Genomic DNA, 24,644 nt, shown 5'->3' on the forward strand with positions numbered 1-24,644 from the left:
TGAAGTACCACAGTCATTTATTCGTGTCCCCATGGACATGGACCGCTCATACACAATATTTATGACGTTGCACTGTATTTTTATAACAGACATAAGTGAATATAACTAAGAGTCAGTGCCCACTATTAACACTTCAATGAAGGTACTTTGACGTAGTTGCTGTAAGTAATTGTGGGACTCGCCCCCCCTGATTGCTTCAGAATCGTCAATGGTATTAATTCGATTACTCTGGGCCCCTACAGGAATCCTGCCGGATCCTTTCTTACTTGACCCAATACCTTTGGCATGTTTGGGAACTGCCACTTCCATATAGACTGATGAGGAATATTAGAGCTGATTCACCGTCACCCAGAAGCCATCTTTACTGAGACCCTCTATGTCGTGCCATATTCCTTTTTATTACTTAGTCTGGATTCCATTCCTTCTTTTAGGGCTCCTAACTTAACAGGTACTGTTACATCTTACATTTATGAATGTAAGATCTTCGCCAGCCAGGGAACCTGTGATAATAATATATCTGCCATCTTCGTCTAATTCGACTTCATCGATTAGGATCCAAACATCCTTTTTTAATAGGATAGCTACGCCAGCTTTTTTGGCTGGTACGGAAGTGAAAAAACATGTAGGAAAATATTTGTTAAATATAGCCTGGGGATCATTTTTCCCAAAATGAGTTTCTCATCGTACAGTTCAAGGGGTTCAGAATATTTAAAGATTCCCATTGGAGTATAACATTGTAGACCTACATGTTTATGATTTAAATCAGTGTTGCAAACCTCTCTTTGGAAAGCGGGTAATGGGGGTACAATAGAAGAGTTGGGCAATGAGGGAGAAAAAGATGGGTGCATGAAACGGGTGACCACTGAGGGTTGTCTAACAATTAACACTGATTGCCTAACAAATCGGCAATCAGAATTGGTAGTTAGTTCCCCGGGGGTGGAGGGCATGCCGGATTAGAATCAGGGGGAAGCCACGGCTGGTTAGTCCGGGTCCCGGACACATTAGTTAGTGGTCTGTACTGATTCCGACCTATAGGGAGCCTAATAAAACATTTAGGATTGTAAATGACCAGTTAACCGTTTAAACCTTTAATACAATAGAATCAAACATTTTAGCACATTTTTAGCCAGATAACTTTCTTACACTCCTACCCCACCCACATCCCCCTCCCACCCCAGAAGGTTTGGGTCTCGAGTGTGGGTCTTGGGAGGGTGCCGTGAAATGTTTTTCTAGAAATAACATTTTGATTCTTCCGGGAAGAGTGAAGGGGGGCTATAGGCCTGATACTCCATCATCAAGTCCCAAGTCAAGGCCTCTAGTATTGGTGCGAGTGAACAAGTGGCTATGACATAGGTGCAATAAAAAACCTGTCTGGGGGACCCAGGTCATCTTCCCTTATTTTTGTCGAGCCAGACCAGGTACAATCATTAGAGTGTCTTTGGTTATGGCGGTGAATTCGATGGAATTCAATGGTTCAGCCGATGTCCTTCTCTCCAAGATAGAAAAAAAACCCTTTCTCCTTTTATTTAATTATAAAAATGTTTTACCAGGAAATAATACATTGAGAGTTACCTCTCATTTTCAAGTATGTCCTGGGCACAGAGTTCCTCCCAGCATACAGGGTAGAGGGTGGGGGTTGCTAGGAGTCCTTAAATCTTACTTCATTCAATGTCAACTGGTTGATCTTATAGCTTTTGATTCGTTCATCGGCGTCAAGAGGAGTTTCTTCTTTCTCCTACTTTGGACCATTCTGCTGTGGGTTTCGGGCGAGCAGGTCTCTGTCTCTCTTGGGCTTCATCTCGATTCTTACAGGGGGACAACCCCAGATTCTGGAGGAAGACATCTGCCTCTCCCATGGTGCGTAATGTATGTAGTATGCCCTCTTTCACCACGATCAGTCTGAATGGGAACCTCCCAGCGATATTTAATACCCTTTACTTTTAGTATCGTTGTTACTTGTCTCAGTTCCCATCTTTGGTTGATCGTTGAGGTTGCAAGGTCATTAAAGATCTGGATTCTAGATCCTTCAAACCTCAGGTCAGGTTTATTTCTACAGGCTCCAATTATCTGTTCTTTGGTGGAGTAATAGTTGAGTTTGGAGATTACGTCTCTTGGATCTTTCAACTTGGGGCCTTGAGCCCTATGAACTTATCCAGATAGAGCATTTCATCCTTCAGGTCTGGGATCAGTGAACGGAACAGTCTGTTCAGGAAAGTTTGCAGATCGTCATTGAGAACGTTTCCAGGGATATTCCTAATACGGAGGTTTCATCTCCTCTCCCGGTTCTCATTATCCTCAATTGCGTCTTTGAAGGAGGATATCTCATCATTTAATCTGAGGATTTTGTCATCCGCAGCAGCATGCCATTGCAGAGATTCCTCCATTTTGATTTCTATATTGCTAGTTCTTTCTTTCAGGGCATTTGTCTTTTTAAAGTCGGAGATTGCCTTTTGTAATTCCTGCTGGAATGTATTAGTGATTGTGTGAAATAAGTTTTCTAAAGCCTTTTTAGTAAAGGATTGTGGCAGCTCTCTCAACTGTTCTGAGTCTGAGGAGGCAGGGGGAGGATGTTAGACGCCGCAATTTCCCTGAGTTGTAGTGGAGCGCTCACTTCGGGGGAAAAACGGGTTACTTCTTGAGACAGTTTTCTTTTGTTTGGGAGGCATCTCTCTGGTTGCCTGGGGGTCTCCGGTATTCAAATCAGCTGTTTGTTGATTTTTTTGGGCGCGTTATGCAGTTTGTGTTTGCGGGTCCCGGCAGCTGCAGAGTCAGCCATTCCTCTGTGTGCTACCTTTTTATGATGTATTCATATGTTTTTTATGAATTATTCTTTACTTTTTCCATGTATTTATTACTCTGTATGGACGCGGGTTGGCAGAGCTCCGTCTTCAAACGATCATCTTCCCCTGCATCATGTTTCACCTGGAATCTCTGGGGCTTATCAGGAGAGACCACCCTCCTCCAGAGTCAGGCATCTCCCCTGCTCCCAGCTGCGGTTCTAGAGTCCCCAGATCTTTTATAATACCAGGAATAGGGATTATCAGAATCAGCAATCATAGGCCCTTCCCTCCCCAGCTCCTATTCCCTGCTGTCTGAACTTCCCCGAGCTGCTCTGCCTCACAGGCCAGCAGCGGCACTACTCACTCACAGTGCGGGGACAAGCTGGGTGGTCCTGCTCATCGACACCCCAACGAAGCCGCTCTCAGCTGCATGGGATGTTGCTTTACGGGACTTCCATGACTTCCATGGCCCGGAGCTCTGGTTCCCCTTGGAAACTTGGGAGAAAACGGGGTAAGTGTGGGGCACACACGACTAAGCGTGCCGGCAACTTGGGAGTGCATCTCAGTGTACCGAGGTTGGGCGGGTTCGCTCCGGTCACCCCAGGGACCTATTCTTGGCATAAATATATATATATAAAAAATATATATAACTTATCACTCTGACTCCACCTTAAGATTGATATACAACACCATTGTATTTCCCTTTTGCATAAAACCTTAATATACTTTACACTGCGTGTGAGATTAGCTCAATTTACCCCCCCCCGTGTTAATCTGGTACCTCTTTTGCTTTGCCCTTTTGTTAGGTACTCTCTTGTTGGAACTCCTTTATGAAAAACCTGTAGTGGGTGGGCCAAGTCGCTATTGTCTTTATTTGTTTTGAGACCTATACCAAATGGGTATAATCTGAATCTATGTTCTAAAAAAAACCAACTAGTTTAAAGTGAATTTTTTTTTTAATTCTCCCATGAGTACTATTTATAAATCCCTTTCTTGGATTAGATTAGTTTGCTATCCCACTAAGAACCCCACATAAACATGAGGCGAAGCGGAGCTAAGAACCCAAATTAATGACTTAGATCTAATAGATGAGGGATCTACCTGCTGTCCTCCTATTGCCCCCGGGGTCTTCTCTCCCCTCCGGAGACTCCCAGCCGAAGAGAGGTTGTTTCTACTGGAGTTTTAGGGTCTAAATGTTACCTTCACCTCATGTGTGATAGGTGTGACATATAACCCCCTCTGCTAAGTACTTTGTGGGACCCCCACCTCCCCTGAATAGAGTTGAGTGTTGTCACGACCTATCGCCTACTCTGGCACCGCTCCTCCGTCACCCCCAAGATAACCGGCATATGACTCCTCCCCTGCAGCATAACCCGTTCCTTTACATTCCTTCTGATGGGTTGCCCCCTTTGGAATTTATTATTCTACTGGACGGTCGCAGTGAATCCGGAACGTCTCGGTCCAGGCTCTCGAACCCCCCTCTGGGTCGGACTCATCCCCCCTCCCCGGGAGCACCAGCCTTCAGACACAGTCGGCATCTGTGGTTGGCGTCAGGGATGACCCCGGGCCTGCCCCCCACCCCCACACTCCGGGCCATCAGGATGTTCAGGTACACCCCGGCAGTCAAGTTAGGTGAATGTCCGCAGCCATGGGCATGAGGGGGAGCGCCGTCGGAAAGGGGGGGTCTCAGTTCTTGCACTCTGCAGCCCCTAGGGGTGTGGGTGGGTAGGGGAGAGTGGGATAGGTCCAGAACTATTTACTCACGACCTCCTTCAAGGCTATCTCCGACAGGCCACCAGCTGGGTTCTTGCTCAACGTTGTTGTTGGGATATGGTCAAGCTTGCCACCTCTCAGACCAGATGGGGGTGACCCACCGGGCCGCTTCCGCAGCTTCTGCCTCCGAGGCCAATCCAAGGCTGTTGAAAGGGCGGGCACCTGCCAGATCTCTTAGTGCATGGGCCTTGCCCTTCTGATCACAAACAGGCGAAAGGGGAAGGCCCATCTGTATCTCACCTAGCTGTCACGAAGCACCACCGTCATGGGTTGCAAAGATCTTCTTTTGGCCAGTGTTGCCGGGGATAAATCCTGGTAGACTTGGAGTGGGATGTTCTCAAATGCCAGGTCGCTGGTTCCTCTAGCCGTAGCATAGAAAGCCTCTTTGATTCGGAAGAAGTGGAACCGGACGATTACATCCCGGGGAGGTTCCGTGTGTCCCGCTCGTGGTCTGAGGGCTCTGTGACATTCGGCAAGCTGGAATTACTTCTCCTCACGGTCCGGTAGCATAGATGTCAGCCATTTTGCGACGAATGGCTTCAGATCCAATATTGTTTCTGGGATGCCCCTTATTCTCAAATTGTTCTGTCTCTCTTGGTTCTTGATATCTTCATGCTGGAGTGCCAGATCAGGCACTTGAGAGCGGAGGGTATCTGAGGCTTTAGCCATTTCTTCTTGGGCTCTGATTGTGTCATCCAGGCCCCGTTCCAAAATGTCTGTTCTCCCGCCAAGATCCACAGCCTCCTTCTTCACATCCCTGAGTTCGTTTTGCAGGAGTGATTTCAGACTCCCGTAAAGATCCAAAATGTCCTGCTGCGTGGACTGCATCTCACGAACTTCATCGGGAATGAGCCCCCTGGGGATTCCGAGTCTCTGGGCCGCTCCACGCGGAACTCCCCAAGTTTTTTAAAGTACTTTCCCAAGTCCCAGAGTGGGTTTTTGTTTTTGAGCTGGCTGTTTGGGAGCCATCCTCAATGGTTCCGGCTTAATTTCTAGGTGGTTTGGAGTCTTTTAGTTGAGTTTTAACCTTCTTTTTAATACATAAGGACACTGAAGCTGCAGAGCTCCAAATCTATCCAGCCATTCACCTCTGGACCCGCGTATGCGCTCCATATATGTTTTTTTTCAACGACTAAACCATGTGCTATATAATTAAAATGCTAAGTGCCATTAAATTAATTTACTTTATTGGCATAGCATTTTAATGAAAAAATGTGTGAACAATGTGTTTTTATGGTCAATATAAATGTACATAAAAGGAATGAAGTAATTGCAGACTAAAACTAAAAATGTACTACAAATTTGATTACAAATCTGAACTTACAATTTAAGTCATAAGTATAAGTTAAATCATAGCTAATGTTTTAACTAATGTTATAACCGAATATTCATAACAGACCAATGTTATGTACATACATCTCGTTTTAGAACATGCTTTGAACATAATTCACAGAAAATAATCACAGAAATTCTAAAATGCCAGTTTCAATGCTGTTCAGTATGTACATTGTTGCTTACTGTCCCATAGTGTAAACTTGTTACACACAGTCCCATCAACTAGACAGAGGATTTACATGATTCTTCAAATGTGGATAATATTTAGCTGAATGTCCCAGTAATTGCCATGATCCAGTTCAGACTTGATCAATTGTGCAAGATACTGTATTTATGTTGTCAGCCTTTAGAGCTGTTGTGCCTATCATACAGAGACATTTTTAGTAAAATAAAGAGAACACCACCTTATTATTTTTTATAGAAAACAACCTAAATTCATGTGTTCATTTAATCCTTTTGGTGTAAAGTTATTCAGGAAAGGAATCCATGTTAGTAGAAACTGTAATGATCTATCACCTCCACGGTGGGAGGGACAACCTTGATCGATTATTGAAGTGAAACTTCCTTAGTGGCACCTCATTCGAACTGGGGCAAAAATGGATTGTGGAGACAGAAATGAAACGGATGTGACGTCAGTGCTGGCAGTTGAGGCCGGTCTGTGTTCTGGCTCAGCCCAACCCCAACACTGACATCACACCCGCTCCACAAGATCCTAACGGCCACTGCTCCCCCCCACATGGCCGATGACATATGCGGCGGCGATAGCCGCCGGCGCCGCTCCTAACGGCCGCCATTCCCCCCGCACATCCGCTGCCAAGCCGCGCATGCTCAGTAGTCATGGGGACTGGAGGAAAGCTACGCATGCGCAGAAGCGGTTGGCAGCGTCGCCGTTCCCCGCCCGCTGCCGCGGCTGTTGACATCAGCTGTTGACATGTGCTGCCGTTCCCCGTCTGCTGCCCGGGACAGCAGAGACCGCCCGACCGGGACAGCAGAGACCACCCGACCGGGACAGCCTCCCCCTTTCCTAACCCGAATGGGACCTCCCAGCTACAGACTCAGTCACACATGGGCCCGCCTAACTTCCACGACCGCATCCATGCCGCGCATGCGCAGTTGTGATGGCGCCGCTGAAGGACGCCACACATGCGCAGAAGCGGCTGGCAGCGGCACCATTCAGCCCTCCAGTGACGCGGGCGTTTGTGGGCCCCCCAGGAAGCGGTGGTACAAAAACCCGGGCGCAACCCGCGCGGACCCCCCCCCCGGACCCCCCACACACTGACGGACCCCCCCACACACTGACTGACCCCCCCCGGACCCCCCCACACACTGACTGACCCCCCCCCCCCAGACCCCCCCACACACTGACTGACCCCCCCAGACCCCCACACACACTGACTGACCCCCCCAGACCCCCACACACACTGACTGACCCCCCAGACCCCCACACACACTGACTGACCCCCAGACCCCCAAACATACTGACTTACCACCCCAGACCCCCACACACACTGACTGACCCCCCAGAGACCCACACACACTGACTGACCCCCCCAGACTCCCACACACACTGACTGACCCCCCCTCCAAACCCCCAAACACACTGACTGACCACCCCAGACCCCCACACACACTGACTGACCCCCCAGAGACCCACACACACTGACTGAACCCCCCAGACCCCCACACACACTGACTGACCCCCCAGAGACCCACACACACTGACTGACCCCCCCAGACTCCCACACACACTGACTGACCCCCCCCCCAGACCCCCCCACACACTGACTGACCCCCCCCCGGACCCCCCCACACAGACTGACCCCCCCCAGACCCCCCCACACACTGACTGACCCCCCCAGACCCCCACACACACTGACTGACCCCCCCAGACCCCCACACACACTGACTGACCCCCCAGACCCCCACACACACTGACTGACCCCCCAGACCCCCAAACATACTGACTTACCACCCCAGACCCCCACACACACTGACTGACCCCCCAGAGACCCACACACACTGACTGACCCCCCCAGACTCCCACACACACTGACTGACCCCCCCAGACCCCCAAACACACTGACTGACCACCCCAGACCCCCACACACTGACTGACCCCCCAGAGACCCACACACACTGACTGAACCCCCTAGACCCTCACACACACTGACTGACCCCCCCAGACCCCCACACACACTGACTGACCCCCCAGAGACCCACACACACTGACTGAACCCCCCAGACCCCCACACACACTGACTGACCCCCCAGAGACCCACACACACTGACTGACCCCCCCAGACTCCCACACACACTGACTGACCCCCCAGACCCCCACACACACTGACTGACCCCCCCAGACCCCCACACACACTGACTGACCCCCCCCAGACCCCCACACACACTGCCTGACCCCCCCAGACCCCCACACACACTGACTGACCCCCCCAGAGCCCCACACACACTGACTGCCCCCCCCCCAGACCCCCACACACACTGACTGACCCCCCCAGACCCCCACACACACTGACTGACCCCCCCAGACCCCACATACACTGACTGACCCCCCCAGACCCCCACACACACTGACTGACCCCTCCAGACACTGACTGACCCCCCCAGACCCTCACACACACTGACTGACCCCCCCAGACCTCTGCACACACTGACTGACCCCCCCAGACCTCCACACACACTGACTGACCCCCCCAGACCCCCACACACACTGACTGACCCCCCCAGACCCCCACACACACTGACTGACCCCCCCAGACCCCCAAACACACTGACTGACCCCCCCAGACCCCCACACACACTGACTGACCCCCCCCCACACACACACCCACACACACACCCCCACCACACACACACACCCCACACACACACACACCACCACCCCCGCCCACACACACACACCCACCATGCCCACACACCACCCCCCACCCCACCCACACACACACCACCACCCCCCACACACACACCACCCCCACCACCCCCCCCCACACACCACCCCCCCCACACACACCCCTCCCCACACACACACACCACCCCCCCACACACACACACCACCCCCCCCCCCACACACACACACACACCCCCCACACACACCACCCCCCCCCACACACACACCACCCCCCCCCCCACACACACACCACCCCCCCACACACACACACCCCCTCCCACCCCCCCGCCCATACACACACACCACCCCCCCCACACATACACACACACTGACTGACTGACTTACACACTGACTGACACACATACACACAATGACTGACACACATACTGCACCGACACACTTTATTCGAGCAAATACCCGGTATGTACCTGGCAGATACCTGGAATGCGCCGCTCCTCACCTCTGACAAGCCCCGTTGCATTTGCCTTCCCAGCCTGGGTTCATGCCTGGCTGACGGGCGGCTGATCTGTTAAATGATAATGATTAGAATTTAATAGGCTGCAATGCTTCGCGTGTCTACCAGATGGCATAAATTCATGAATTGTAATGCAGTATATATATATGTACTGTGCAGTATTGCAGCCAGCGGGAATAAAATGCTTCAATCCCTGCCGGAAAATAACTCAATGCACTCGGGCAGAAAACAGTCACAAACCTCAATACACCCGGGTATACCCGAATTCGTGGGACTAGCCGAGCTCGAATAAAGTGTGTCGCCAGTGTACACACACTGACTGACACACATACACACAAGGAATTCACACTTAGTGCAAATAGCTAATACAGGGGATGTGTGCCGAGCACGCGCATTATAAGTCAAATTAATTTGCGTTTTGTCAATGAAATTGTATTTTGATTTTTAATTAAAACATCACCAACACAAATACAATTTCTGTGACAAAAGTCAAAGAAGTTTCACTTACTATGCGCGTGCACAGCACACACAGCTTTTTTTAAATATATTTCAACAATGGTAAATTGTGGTTAAAAGTCAAAAAGTGCTGTGCTAATGGTTGTTCTGATTTATTTTTCTTTAGCGTAGAGCGAATATCTGATCTGTGGAAGGCACGCCGTTCTTTAAACTTGCGTTCGGTTTCCCCAAAATTCATCAGCGCACACGGAAACACCGGATCACAAAAATTAAAAATGTGATTGTGTAAAAAAAAGTGATGATCTGAATAGGGAAACCTTGGTGCAGATGGTAGAAAGTGAAGCCCATCAGCTCGACCTGCAGGTCATAGAAGATACACATTTAAAACAACTCAGCTTCAATGGACATCTCGGCTCTATATCTGAAAGAGCCTGTTTCGTTTTAACCAAGAAGTCTTTAAAACTTCTTGCCCCACCGGTACAAAAATGAAGGTTGTTGTTTAAGAATGTAGAAAAAAGGGTGGTGGAGCACTTACTAATAGAAATAAAGGGCTGGAGGCTGGTTGAAAGTAAAATTAAAAATGCTTTAATCTAAGGCATAAGTAGACATAGCTACAAAAATAGGTCCTCTAACGCGTTTCAAGCCGTAATGGCGCTTTTTCAAAGAGTGACCCATGTTCCAAACAATATCCTATTTATTATCCATATAATATTAGCCACAGAGTGCTAAATTGTCTCCTTGGCAGGACAGGTACTCAGTAAGTTCACCTGTTATTGTCTTTTTATGTTGTTTTAACTTATATGGAGCTTTTTGATTGTGGTAGTGTGTTCACTCTGAGGCACCCGTAGTTTACTACCCGACCACGTGATCGGGTGGTGTGTCTTGGCGCGAATTCACTTCCTCATTCAAACCTCCTTAAATAGGATATTGTTTGGAACATGGGTCACTCTTTGAAAAAGCGCCATTATGGCGTGAAACGCGTTAGAGGACCTATTTTTGTAGCTATGTTTACTTATGCCTTAGATTAAAGCATTTTTAATTGTACTTTCAACCAGCCTCCAGCCCTTTATTTCTATTAGGCAGTGCTCCACCACCCTTTTTTCTACTTTGGATTTACTACAACCGGAAGGAGGCACGCCACATTCAAACCAGGACATTATACAAATCGTGAGTGACTTTTTATTTCTATGCATATGCAGTTATTACAACAAGCCTATTCTAATGCTCTAGCCTGGGGATTATATATTGCTCCCATTAGTGGGTGTGCGGTGGGTTCTCTTCATTGAGTATTCATTTCACACATTCACTGTGGGGCTATTCATCCTGCTTTGGAGTCCCATATTATGGCTACATTGTGAGCTTTCATGCCTTTATACTGCACATACTATCATATAGAAGACTACTATTTCCTGGATTCTAAGCTATATTGCTACTATTACTCTGGATATTGGATGCACCTACTGGGGATTTATTTCCCATTTTCCTTGCAGTTGTTTAAGAATGCTTGGTAAGGCCGCATCCATGGTGATCACAAACGCGCACAGGAGTGCGCGAGCGGCGAGATCAAATTGACGTGCCTCTATGAGGCCGTCTCTAAAGTGCGCAACCAGAGGCGCCGGCGCTCGCGATGCACAAGGAAACAAAAAAATCTGTTTTCTCGCGCGACGGCCGGGTCACGTGAGTGGTTTGCCCAAGGAGGGCAAACCAGCTCCGTGACATCACAGCCATGACACCCCCCACCCCCACTCATCGCGTCCAACGAAAGGGCACATATCGCTCCAGCTAGAGTGAAGCCCCTCGCACAGGCTGCGTTAGCTCACGCACCTTCCATGGACACGGCCTAAGGTGGGATCTGTAGACAAAATATGCCAATTGGACAGTATAGTTTTCCTTATCTTTGCCGAACAGGCACTATAAGTTTAAATAATAGGAAACTGTAATTCTTTTGAGTGGAGCGTATGTCTTCTCCAGCATAGTGTATATGTCTTGACGGCATACGGATATGCGGGAAGAGCGGAGCAGAGGCAGCCAGGGGGTCGCCGAGGGGAGGAGAAGATGCGCGAAGCTGCCGAAGCAGAAGCGGAGCAGCCAAGCAGCCAGGAGGTCGTGAGGGGAGGGGAAGATGCGGCTGAGCGCGGCCAACTTCGGCGCCAGCCAAAAAAAGCCCCGGAACATTACGGGCTTTTGTGAGACTGAAGTTGGCCGCAGCAGTAGGTGACTGGATTATTTTTCTCCAATATAGAGAATGGACCGATATATCGGGGTGCCAGTTTCGGGGATGTGACTTTTAATCGTATGTTCTTTGTGGATAACCATACCTTCTGCCCCGGAGCATAATTGGGTGGTTTCTGACGATGGCGATCAGCCTGTCTTTTGTGCATAGCAGTGGCCCTTCTGAGATTATCCTGAATCCTAGACCAGGAAGCTTGAAGATCCCGAATTCTCTCCTACGCGGCCGGAACTCCTGTACTAGGACCAGACTGAGGAAGGGTAGAGGGGTGGAAGCCATAATTAGAAAAAAATGGGGACTGTAGAGTGGACTCATTCCTGAGATTATTATGAGCGAATTCTGCCCATGGGAGTAGATCGAGCCAATTGTCCTGAGAGTCGGATATGAAACAACGAAGGAACTGCTCTAGAGACTGGTTGGTTCGTTCAGTTTGACCATTGGTCTGTGGGTGGTATCCAGAGGAGAAGTGAAGCGCCACGTTAAGTTTTTTACAGAAGGCCCTCCAGAATCGAGACAAACTGAGACCTACGATCAGAGACTATAGTTTGGGGTGACCCATGGAGCCTGACGACTTCCCTCACAAATACCTCAGCAAGTTTAGGGGCACTAAGCCTTTTTTTGTGGGATAAAGTGCGCTTGTTTAGAAAAGCGGTTGACCACTACTAGTATCGTGTCCATACCCTTAGATTTGGGAAGGTCGAAAATAAAGTCCATCGAGAGGTGTTCCCATGGTCGGTCAGGAATGGGGAGGGGTTGCAGAAGTCCTGGAGGTTTATTCCGTGGTATCTTGTTTTGTGCGCAGGTGGGACATGCTGAGACGAAATGCTGAATGTCCTTGCGCATGCCTGGCCACCAGAAGGTTCGTTGCAAGAGGTCTATAGTACTTTTGATCCCTGGATGACCTGCCATCTTGGCCGCGTGCCCTCATTGCATTACCTTCTGGTGGAAGGTAGGGGGTGTGAAAAGTCGTCCAACTGGCACACTGAGACCCTGAGGAATCTGATCTTGAACCTTGGTGATTTCCGCCAGTGCGTCGAAGGTATTGGCCGAAAGGACACATTTAGGGGGAAGGATAGTCTCTTGGTGGTCCTCAGTCTTATCTTCTACTGCGAATTGACGAGACAGTGCGTCTGCTTTAACATTTTTTTAACCCGGGAGGTATGAAATAAGGAAGTTGAACTGGGTGAAGAAGAGTGACCAACGTGCCTGCCGAGCACTAAGACGGCGGGCAGGCTCAATATACAAGAGGTTTTTATGGTCCGTAAGGATGGTGACGGGGTACTCGGCACCCTCCAGCAGGTGACGCCACTCCTCCAAGGCCATTTTGATCGTGAGGAGCTCACGGTTACCCACGTCATAATTCCGTTCTGCTGCGTAGAACTTCTTAGAAAAGAATGCACAGGGATGCAATCTGGCCTGTGGGTTCTTTCTTTGGGATAAGATCGCCCCTGCTCCTATGTCCGAAGCATCTACCTCGAGGGTGAAGGGCTGTCCTGGATCAGGATGCACTAAGATGGGTGCTGTGACAAAAGCTTTTTTGATGACCTCAAATGCAGTGATAGCCTCGGGAGGCCATAGTGCTGGATTGGCGCTCTTCTGGGTGAGGGCTGTGATGGGTGCAACTACGGTAGAAAAATTATTTATTTTCCTGCTGTAATAATTGGCAAAGCCTAAGAACCTCTGTACCGCTTTCGGGAAGAGGGGCAGGGGCCAATCTATGACTGCTTTCAGTTTAGCAGGGTCCATAGCAAGTCCTGTGTCCGAGATGACATATCCCAAGAATGAAGTGGATGACTGGTGGAACTGACATTTTTCAAGTTTACCGAACAGACGGTTCTCCCGCAACCTGAGAAGTACTTGTTTGACATGCCTAGTGTGTTCCAGGGTGTTCTGGGAGAATATAAGGATATCGTCCAGGTAGACCACCATGTGCTGATCCAGGAGGTCTCTGAAGACATCATTAACGAAATTCTGGAAGACTGCGGGAGCGTTGCAAAGACCAAAGGGCATCTCCAGGTACTCATAGTGCCCATCCCGCGTGTTGAAGGCCGTCTTCCACTCATCTCCCTGACGGATCCGGACCAAGTTGTAGGCTCCCCGGAGATCCAGCTTGGAGAAGATAGTGGCGCCCTGTAACCTATCGAACAGTTCAGCAATCAAGGGTAGTGGGTACTGATTCTTGACAGTCACCTTGTTGAGGCCGCGATAATCAATACATGGGCGCAACGTGCCATCTTTCTTCTTTACGAAAAAGAAGCCTGCCCCTGCCGGCGAAGAAGATTTACGAATAAAGCCTCTCTGGAGGTTCTCCTGTATGTATTGTTTCATTGCCTTGGTCTCGGGGGGGACAGTGGGTAGGTACAACCTCTGGGGAGAATAGCGCCGGGAAGAAGATCTATAGGACAATCATAGGCGCGATGGGGTGGTAATTCCTCAGCCTGAATCTTGTCGAAGACGTCTTTGAAGTCCCCGACAGACATCCAGAAGGAGGGAGTTACTAGATTCCGGGCGCGTGGCTCCTATAAGAGATTTGGGGAAATCCAGACAAACCTCTCGACACCGGCCTCCCCAGGTAATGGGCTGTGACTGGAGCCAGTCAATTTGGGGATTGTGAAGCTGGAGCCAGGGAAGACCCAGTTTCACATCTACCGCCGGCATGTGAATGACATGCAGCTGAAAGTTTTCGGAATGGTGACCGGTCATTTTGAGACAGAGGGGAACGGTCTGCTGTGATATGAATGCGGGCTTCAAGACCTCTGAGACGATCCTTGGCTATCAGTGGAATCCGGTTCTTTTTAGCAAAATCCTGATCGATAAAGTTTCCACTGGATCCGGAGTCTAGGAAGGCCCGTGCGGCTATGTTCCCGAAGTCTCCTGATAAGGTTACCGGAAGGAGAACCTTAGATGGTAGTTTGGGAGAAGAGGGAGAGGTTACCATACCCAGTGTAGTTCTCCCCGTACTCACTGGGGACTGGCGTTTCCCGACTTAGATGGGCAGGTATTCACCAGGTGTCCACTATTTCCGCAGTAGAGGCACATCCCTGCACGACGTCGGCATAATCTCTCTGCCAGTGACGGGCGAGTACCACCCAGCTGCATGGGTTCTTCTGCGGGTACGGAGGTGGACTCCACAGAAGTAGGTAGTATACTTTTTTGACGTTTCCCCTTCTCCACTCTTCGCTCCTGGAGCCGCTGGTCCATACGGATGCAGAGCGCGATGAGCTCCTCCAACGCTGTGGGACGTTGCAGAGCAGCCAATTCGTCCTTAAGGGAGCCCTGACAGAACACTGGGGCAAGCGTTTCGTCGTTCACCGGGTTTCTGCCGCAACGGTGCGGAATTCAAGCGCGTAGCGGGCCACAGTACGGTTACCCTGTACAATGTTGAGGAGAGAAGATGCGGCTGTTAACCTCCTACATGGTGTATCGAACACTCTACGGAGTTCTGTACAGAATCGATCCAGGTTGGAGGTCAGGTCTGGGCGTTGATCCCATATCGGTGTAGCTCAGGCCAAGGCGTCGTCGGTCAGCAACGAGATAATGTATGCGACCTTAGAATAGGGAGAAGGGAAATGAGAGGGTAGAAGTTCAAACTGAATGGCACACTGCCCCAGGAAGCCACGACAGGCGGAAGGATCCCCCGCGTAGCAGTTAGGAGTGGGTAGGCGAGGTTCAGAAGATACCGTTTGGAGTACCGGCGGGGAGAAAGCAGGAGCAGAAGGAGCGGTAGCGATGTCAGGAGAGGACAGAAGAGATTTGAGTTTTGGGAATTTTGGAGCAGTTCCATTCGCTGATTATTTTGTGAGAGGCAAGCCTCTACTTCTTTGAATAGGTCATTATGTTCGTGTAAGCGTCGACCCACCTCGGCGGAGTCCAGGTTTGTTGGGCTGAGCATAATGTCACAGGAGTATAGGAGTGCTCACCACAAACCGGACTGGACCACGAGGCCGAGGTGGGGATACAGGTAAACCACGACCTACAACCGTGTGAGCGAGTCCGGTAAGCAGAGTAGTTGTGGATATGCTGGGTCGGGGTAGGAGAGGGTCGGATCGTAGAGGTATTTGCCGGGATCAGGGTTGGAGAGGTCAAGAGTAGTCATAGTCCAATGCCAGAGGTCGAGGAGAAGGTAGAAGTCCGATAAGTGAGCCAGGGTTCTAGGGTGCCAGAAGCCAGGAATCTGGATACAGAGCAGGATCTATAACAAGGAGACAGGAACAGACTACGAAGTAGCTTGTAGCAAGCACAACCAAAGACTAACTATGCTCAGCAATCAGCTCTGGGCTGGTAGCACTATATACTGAGAGGAGCCAATTGGAACTACCAGCAGTGACGTCAGATGTAGGTAGAGCGCTGATAGGCTGAGGCTGGATGCAGAGCAGGTGTGGAGGAAACAAGATCATTGGCGGCAGTGGAGGTGGTCATACTTGCGAATGTGCGCGCATGTGCACGCGCGCGACACCCATGGCGGAAGGGGGAGCAGAAGCACGCCGTGAAGATAGGCTGAAGACGTTGGCGCGCGCGGGGGTCTGCCCCGGTGGCACGCATGTCCGACGTGAGACGGAGGAAGGGAGGAGGAGACGTGGGACCGGATGCCGCGATTCCCGGCGGCGAGTGTCGGAGCCGAGGAGTAGGGCGCTGCGGGAGGTAGGAGACGCGGCGTCCTTACATGTATGTCTTTATTTATATAGGGCCATTAATGTACATAGCGCTTCACAGTAGCAATGCGTGACAATCATATAAATAACAAATAATTTAAATAACAGTTCATGGGAATAAGTGCTTCAGACATAAAAGTAACATTTAGGAAGAGGAGTCCCTGCTCCGAGGAGCTTACAATCTAATTATATTTAAATGACTCACACCCTGTCCCCCACCTCCTAAAAGTTTTCCATAAGACCTATATTGACAAGTCTAAGGCCTCATATGATGAAGTGGGTACTAATGCCAGGCTCAACATGATCAGAACGCACACCCTCTGCTATTCAGGGCAGCAGCTCTAGCATTGAACGATCTCACATGCTGGATAGCTCCCCTGTCACAGCATAATTTAGAGCTCTACTGCTCACACCTGGAAGTGGTCTGCAGGACAGTGTCTATGAGTATGATTAGCTACAGGTATGGGCAGTTGACCTCTAAAGTATGCTGTGACAGTGGAGATATCCAGCATCTGTGATAGTTCAATGCTAGAGCTGCTGCCCTGCATAGCAGGCCTTATGGGTTCTGCTCCTGCTTGGTTTGACACTAGTACCCCTTCATCGAAAGGTTCCTTAGGCTTGTCAGTATATTTATTTATAAAATATTTTACCAGGAAGTAATACATTGAGAGTTACCTCTCGTTTTCAAGTATGTCCTGGGCACAGAGTTAAGACAAATAATACATGGTTACAAATACAGTTACATAAATGAACAGGGTATACATTATATACAAGACATTGCATGCACAGTTAAAGAAAATATATATTATGGGCGTATGAAACAGTTACAGACCAGGTTAAAATGTGTTACAGCCTTAGATTTGAAAGAACTTAAACTGGTGGTGGATGTGAGAGTCTCTGGTAGGTTGTTCCAGTTTTGGGGTGCACGGTAAGACCAGGAGGAAAGTCCGGATACTTTGTTGAGCCTTGGGACCATGAACAGTCTTTTGGAGTCTGATCTCAGGTGATAGGTACTGCATGTGGTAGGGGTGAGGAGCTTGTTCAGGTAGCTGGGTAGCTTGCCCATAAAGAATTTGAAGGCAAGACAGGAAAGGTGAACTTTGCGCCTAGACTCGAGTGATGACCAATCTAGTTCTTTGAGCATTTCGCAGTGATTGAGCATTTCGCAGTGAGTATAGGACTTATGGGGATCTTTTAGGAGGGGAGGTGGGTGCTCTTTTTTGAGCACATGTGTTTCTCCGTGTTATTTGGAGGGAGGTTTGAGGGGATATATATAGTGCTTGGGACTCTACTATAAATAGGTTGGTCTCTCTCTCTCTCTCTCTCTCACATAGGCCCACGTTAACTAATGGGTGAAAAGCTTTAGCACGCTTCACAGAATTTAGTGAATCTGGGCCATAGAGCTTTGCAGGCACAATGATTCCCTGCCCCATTAAGTATACAATCTAATTTTGCTGTCTGAGGTTCAGGGAGATTGAATGATGTACACAAAGAGGACTGACACTGGGATTCAAACCAGATTTGCCTGCTTCAAAGGTAGTGACATTACCATTGAGCTGCTATTTCAGCCCATTCAAATAATACATAGTGCATAAACAGTAGGAATAGGAGTCCCGGTGTCACGCCTGTATGCCCGCAGACCTGGCTAGACCCCAGTACTGAGGTGGGAACGGTATGATACCACACACCCACAGCAGTGGGAGCAAGCCCGGAGTGTGGTATAGCGTTGCTGGGCTTGTTGGAAGAGTTGTTAGTGTATACTTGCAATGCTTGGGGATGTCCGTAAGAATAGTCGTGTCCTTGTGCCAATGTTCAGGAGTCCAGAGGGTAGAATCGTCAGAGTATAAGCCAGGTCCTAAGAAGCCAGAGGTCAGCGTAGTGGTATGCGTAGCAGGGTTCAGAGGGGTACCAGAGAGCAGAGTAGTCCAGGACAAGCAGGGGTCAAAGCCAGGGAAATCCAAGATAACACAGGAGCAGGAAACAACAGGAACACAGAGGGAGCACAGCAAAGGTCAGGTACACACAGGGAAACAGGAACTATGCAAAGCGAGGAAGAAGTGGACAGACAGGGTTATAAAGGAGGGCATACCAATGGGAGAGAGGGGAGGAGTAGAGAGAGAAGTGGGAGACGACAGGGATAGGACAGGGAGAGGAGGAGACAGAAGGGGCAGTCAGGGGAATGGCCTGTAGGGCTTGGGAGGCGGAGACATGGGGAACAGGATAAGAAGAGCATGTGCGCGCGCCCTCTGTAAGCTGGGTATGCGCATGCACAGGTTGCAATACAGAGACGGCCCGCACGGACCGAGGGGAGGACGTAGGAGGGGCACGGAGCCCAGGGGAGGGGAATGCACGCGTGACCTGCGACCGCGAGACGGCATGCAGAGGCAGAGAGGATGGAGCAGGTGGGTCAGGGAGACCAGCGGAGTAGTGTGTGCGCGCCCTCCGTGGGCTGAGGGAGCGCACGCACCGGACGCGTCACCAGGCACGCGGAACGCCGCGCCCACCACGCAGGGAGGAGGCAACGGAACGGACGCCACCACTGGGAAGGTAATGCGGGCACCGCGGGAGAGAGGGAGCGGGGAGGATCGTAGCAGGGACTGTGTGGGTATGTGAGACCTGCGGGGAACGGGAGAGAGGTATAAGGCAAAGGGAGAGAGGTAGAAGGCAAAGGAGAGGAGTGGGAAGGAGTAGAAGGGACAACAGGAGATGGGAGAGAGGGACAAGGAGGGGAAGGAATCTCCTGAGTCGTCACACCCGGCCACAGAGAGCTTACAACGTACATGTAACTAATGGGTTGGGGGCAAACAAGAGTACATGAAAGAGCAAAGTATACTTTGTAATCTGGTTCGCCCATTTAACAAGTCACACTCCTCCATGTACTTCACTCATTCTACATAGCTGCTGATTCATTCATGAGTTAAAACTCTGCCATAACATCATGACTGCTCATTTTCTAGGGCAAATCACGTTTTGCTGAATGCAAACTGAATGGAAGAGCAGGACCCCTTCTTTCCATTCACTGCACGTTGCTGCCTACCCTCTGCCACTTATAGGGTTGAATCTATAGGGCAACTGCCTAAGTGTAAACGTTCCAGCACCCAAATAAATTAGATTTATGGATTTAAAAAAAAAAAAATTGCATGTGAAGATGTTAAAAAAATAAGAGCAAATGTATGCAATTCCACTGTCAAGCCACTATTTGCACATTCAAGTCACCCAGAAACTGAAATATGCGTTTTTGCGGGTAACCACTAAGCTAATTGTCATTGGCCTAGCCCTATCCTAATAGCATATTTCCCAGGTATCTCAGGTGTGCCCATTGTTGTCACAGGTGTCTCTCCCCATGTTCAAAGGAGTGTTTGACAGGACACACACACACACACACACACACGGAAATAGTGGCCACCGGCGGTATTGCATGCATTCGAACAAAGGTAGGTGAATATCACTTTTATAAATAAGCGACAAATTCAAATGTTGGCGAATAATGTGCAGATCTATATTGGGGACTTCTGCACAGCCAGCTTCCATCCACACTCTACAGTCAAGACATGCAGGAAGCACGAACAGCACCTAGGAACAACGGCACGGAGTGCAACAAGCCTATTGTTCACTTCCCTTTTGTCAGTGCATTGCTGAAAGTCTTCATTTTGTTATTTCACACAAACAAATCAACACTATGGTTCTTGTGTACACTGTCTTCTTTTTGTCATTGGGCTGTAAATATCGCTGTTTATTGTTTTTTTTTAAACAAATCCCCTCTCGAACAGGAAGGCAGGGGGCATGGACTTGGTTATAGCTGGCATGGGCTGGGGATTTTTGACCTACGCAGGTTTTAGGCATTCATTCGTGGTTTTTAAGGGTATTTTAGGCTATAGATTTAATAAATACTTTAACCCTTACTATTAAAAGTCTTCGCTTTGTAATAAAGTTTATCTACGTAGCCCCATTTCCCCTTGCCTAAGGGAAACCGCGGGCGACTATATGTGCTGCTAAACCTGTGAGGTTTACAGGAAGCCAAAGCCTCCGCTCCTGGGGAGCTATATCTCACGGTGCAGCGCCTCCACCTATGAGGATCCCAGCATAGGCGGAATGTATTCCTCATAGGAACCAATAAACCACTAATATAATCGGGTATGTATATCTTTCTTTACTGAGTCCCCAGGCAAATAATGCAGTATATACAATAACACACACAATAATACAACAATGCAATACACAATACCAGAGTACCCCTGTGTGTTCCCCCCAACGTACTGAGGGTGCCGTGGCACCAATAACCCCGGGTGTCAGTCGCAGCAATCCCACCCAGTGGGAGGTAGCGCTAACCCCTGTGAATGTTGGTACACGTTGGGTACCTGCCTGGGTACTCCAGTACCCAGGTGTAGCTTGAATACTTGGACTGAAGAAGGTCCCACGCAGCAGGGCCTTCGACAATAATCTCCTCTCGCCTAAAGGGTCCAGTCCTCCACGTTGGGTGAGATCCAGCCAGTGCCTCACACAAGTGTCTCTGAACCTGCAGCCTGGTCCCAGGCCTCAGGTCACCGCCTGGGCGTCCGTCCACCTGCGCAGTAGTGGTGCTACAGACTAATGGGAGGGTCCCTACCTGGGGCCTTCCCTACAATACTGTACTCGGTTGGCTCAGGGCCTATCTAGGGCCTAAGGGGCAGAATCTAGGCCTAGCCCAGGAACCCACATGCTCCCTGGCCACCACCTACTCCTGTCCTGGTTCCCACATGACCGACATGCGGTCTCTCGTCCCACGGAGGATATCCTCTTCTCCCCTTCCGGTTCGGGGCCTTCGAGCATGCGCAATGTAACCTGCGGTGCCACCTGCAAGATGGCCGCTAAACTATTGCGTCCTGCGCATGCACGATAGCTTTCAAAAATGGCCACCGCCTGCCCCGGAGCGGTTTCCCGACCCAAAGGCAGGGTAAGGGGACCCCGCCTACAAATAAAAAACAAAGATAAGGGATGCTGGGTGTGATTAGTATGGTGGCAGGGGGACCTTGGGATCATAATTCCACATATCGTGTTTCACTTACAATGGCAGTTGTGCCAGTTATGTTTATTTATAAATTTTTTTACCAGGAAGTAATACTTTGAGAGTTACCTCTCGTTTTCAAGTATGTCCTGGGCATGTGTGAAGTCTTACTGACTGGTATGGAGGGGATATGATATTTTTAAGAGGGACATTAAAATAACACTTTATGTCAGTGGCTTGTGAAGAATAGAACACAACACCAACACCACCCCACTCGCTCTCTTTCTGCCCATACACCCTCTCTCCAAGACCGATAATCAACAACTCCCACTCCCTACACAAAAATACACTTTCGCTACAACCCACACACACACACACACATTCCCGCCAACTCACACCCTGCTTCATCTGGATATCCTTCCATCAGACTGCCTGCAATAGTCCCTCCCTCTCTTTCTGACACACACACAGTCTCTGTCACCCCCTCCCTCTCACACTCACTCCCCTCCTCCCCCTCCCTCACATACACTGTCATACTCCCCTCTCCTCCTCCCTTTCTCACACACACTATCTCCCTCTCTGTGTTTTCACTGCTGCCTTCAGCTCAGCAGCCTGCCTCCCCCCCGCCCCTCTCCCAGGTCTGCGTTCTATTGCACCGGGACCTCATTCCATGCGACCATCTGCCTGGGAAAGGTAAGAGACCCCATGCCCTGGATGTAGGGAGAACACTTTCTGTCCGTTTTATTTTTATATACGTAATTGCATGCTATTTACTGCAGTACGGAGGGGGCTGAGCAGGGTATACGGGGGGGAATCCCAAGCTGGAACAGCAGCAGACATGATGGCAGCAGCTCCCTTTAGCGATTAGCCTGGGGCAGGGGGTATAAACATATCCCCACCATTGCCGATCCTCTCTCAGCCATCATATGAATTGCAGCCCTTACCCTTTAACCTCTTCGGTGCTGGCGGGGTCACCCAACCCGTGCTGCACCACTGAAGGGGTTAACAGAGGAGTGATCCTTACTGCAGCCCCTTGATTACAAACCCTCCTTTCTTTCTGTGTCCAGCGGCACCAGCCTGTGCACCAGGGATAGGATCAGGGGTGGTGGTAGCTTGGTGTCATCAGGGCCTACATGTTTGTTGTGAAACCCAGTCCACTGTGCAGGGGAGGAGAGATCTTCTTCTCAAGAGTTGTACTGAATCCATCCATTCCTGATTTCAATCGTGCACATCAGTAATGCACGTGACATGTGTGTGTTTGTGATGTGGCATGGGGTGCTGCATGCAATCCCAGTAAGTAAAGGGTCTGTGAATATAAAGGAGTGTTTAGAAGTCCCATGACTTGTGCTGTATGTGCTGATAGAGAGGGCTGTGCAGGATACTCCCTGAGCACTTTCACTTTGGGAGCTTTTCACTCCCCTCCTGTGTTGCTTTGACATGGGGGCTGAAGTTTGCTGTCACTGCTGCTTTGTGATACTTGTTTTGGTCTCATGTTTTTTGTGTGATAATTTTCCTTAGTTTATTACCTCAACTGTATAATAAAAAAAGTTTGAATCGCGTAACAGTGCCTGATATATATCACTTGTGAGCTTATTCACATGTAGACAGGTCTGCAATCCTGCTTTTCACCATTATCGCCTAGCATGCAATGCTTCCACTGCAGCAAGGGATTCTGGGAAATGACATGCAAATGAGCACACAGTGTTGCCTTTTGCTTCAAATCTATTTTGACGTGGACCCTTATAAGCTTATGCTTGCTACATTACACCGCTTTCAGCACAGCCTGGGTTAAGATGCATAGCCAGTGAACACACTCACAGACAGCTGTTTTGACCTTTTGGGTCTCATCCGTGTGAGGCTGGCTGTACTGGCTTTGCAATTTGAAGCTTAGGCCGTGCCTATAGTGCCGGTGTCACGATGGGTGACATCGCCACCGGCGAAAGTTATGTTTCGCTGGGTTGCGGGATTCCGGCAATTTGATTTGTTCAAGGGCCGTCACGTAACGCGACAGCCCTTGAAAAATCAAATTTTGCCGGCTTCCAGTTTCCACGACGTTGTTTTGTCGCTGTCGCGCGCACTATAAGCGCACGCGGAGGCAATGTATTTGTTTTTGGGCGACGTCGCTGGCACTATAAGGGAGGCATGAGATAGGACACACACACTTTAAGTTATGGTGGGTGAAAAAGGCAACAAAAAACCTCCACCGTTGTCATATAGCCAATAAAGAATATCACTTGTGAACACATTCACATGTCTTAGACAGGTCTGCACCCCTGCCTTTCAACCATTATCACCTAGCATACAGTGCTCCCACTGCAGCAAGGTACAGCAGGGCCCCGCTTCTTGGCGCCCCGCTTTTCATCGATCCGCTTATCCGGCGGCACCGAGAAGGGGCCGCCATCTTTGAATCAGTCGCGCATGCGCAGAACGTTGTCTGCGCGCGCATATCGTAGTTTGTGCGCGCAGACCATAGGCCGCGCATGCGCAGAACGGCAAAAACGCTGTTCTGTGCATGCAAAATCACTGAAAATCGCCGGATTCGCTTTCCGGCGATTTTCACTATACGGCAGGCCCCTGGAACGGAACCCGCCGTATTCCCGGGGCCCTGCTGTATATGTATATGGTAAACCTACCCAGCCTAGAAATATTTCAAAGCAAGTATAAACCAACCTCACACTGATGATACCCATCAAGATTGAAACATGTCTGTGAGTGGTTTGACTTGCTCTGCTAGTCCCATGCTGTGTTTAAAAGCTGTGTGAACAGCAATGCATTTGCATAAATGGGCTCCATGTGAATGGATTTTCCAGGCAAAAGGTGACTCGTGTGCTCATTTGCATGTCATTTCCCAGAATCCCTTGCTGCAGTGGGAGCACTGTATGCTAGGTGATAATGGTTGAAAGACAGGGTTGCAGACCTGTCTAAGACATGTGAATGTGCTCACAAGTGATATTCTTTATTGTGTGTGTATATGTATATGTATACACACACACACACACATATACATACACATACACACACCTTCATATAATCTGACTATTATACACAAACACAGGT

The 24,644-nt window shown here is 49.5% G+C and overlaps 1 protein-coding gene across 2 annotated transcripts in view; it reads left to right on the forward strand.

Annotated features, from left to right (window-relative positions):
- Positions 1–22,116: 22,116 nt before the first annotated feature.
- Positions 22,117–24,644, forward strand: part of ELF2 (E74 like ETS transcription factor 2) — an 83,220-nt gene continuing 80,692 nt past the window's right edge. For both annotated transcript variants that reach the window (XM_075615190.1, XM_075615199.1), the window contains exon 1: positions 22,117–22,280. The gene's annotated coding sequence lies outside the window, so the exon portion shown is untranslated. The remainder of the gene's footprint in view (positions 22,281–24,644) is intronic.

Source organism: Ascaphus truei, chromosome 1 (genome assembly GCF_040206685.1).
Source record: "Ascaphus truei isolate aAscTru1 chromosome 1, aAscTru1.hap1, whole genome shotgun sequence".
In the NCBI taxonomy this organism is placed as follows: Eukaryota; Metazoa; Chordata; class Amphibia; order Anura; family Ascaphidae; genus Ascaphus; species Ascaphus truei.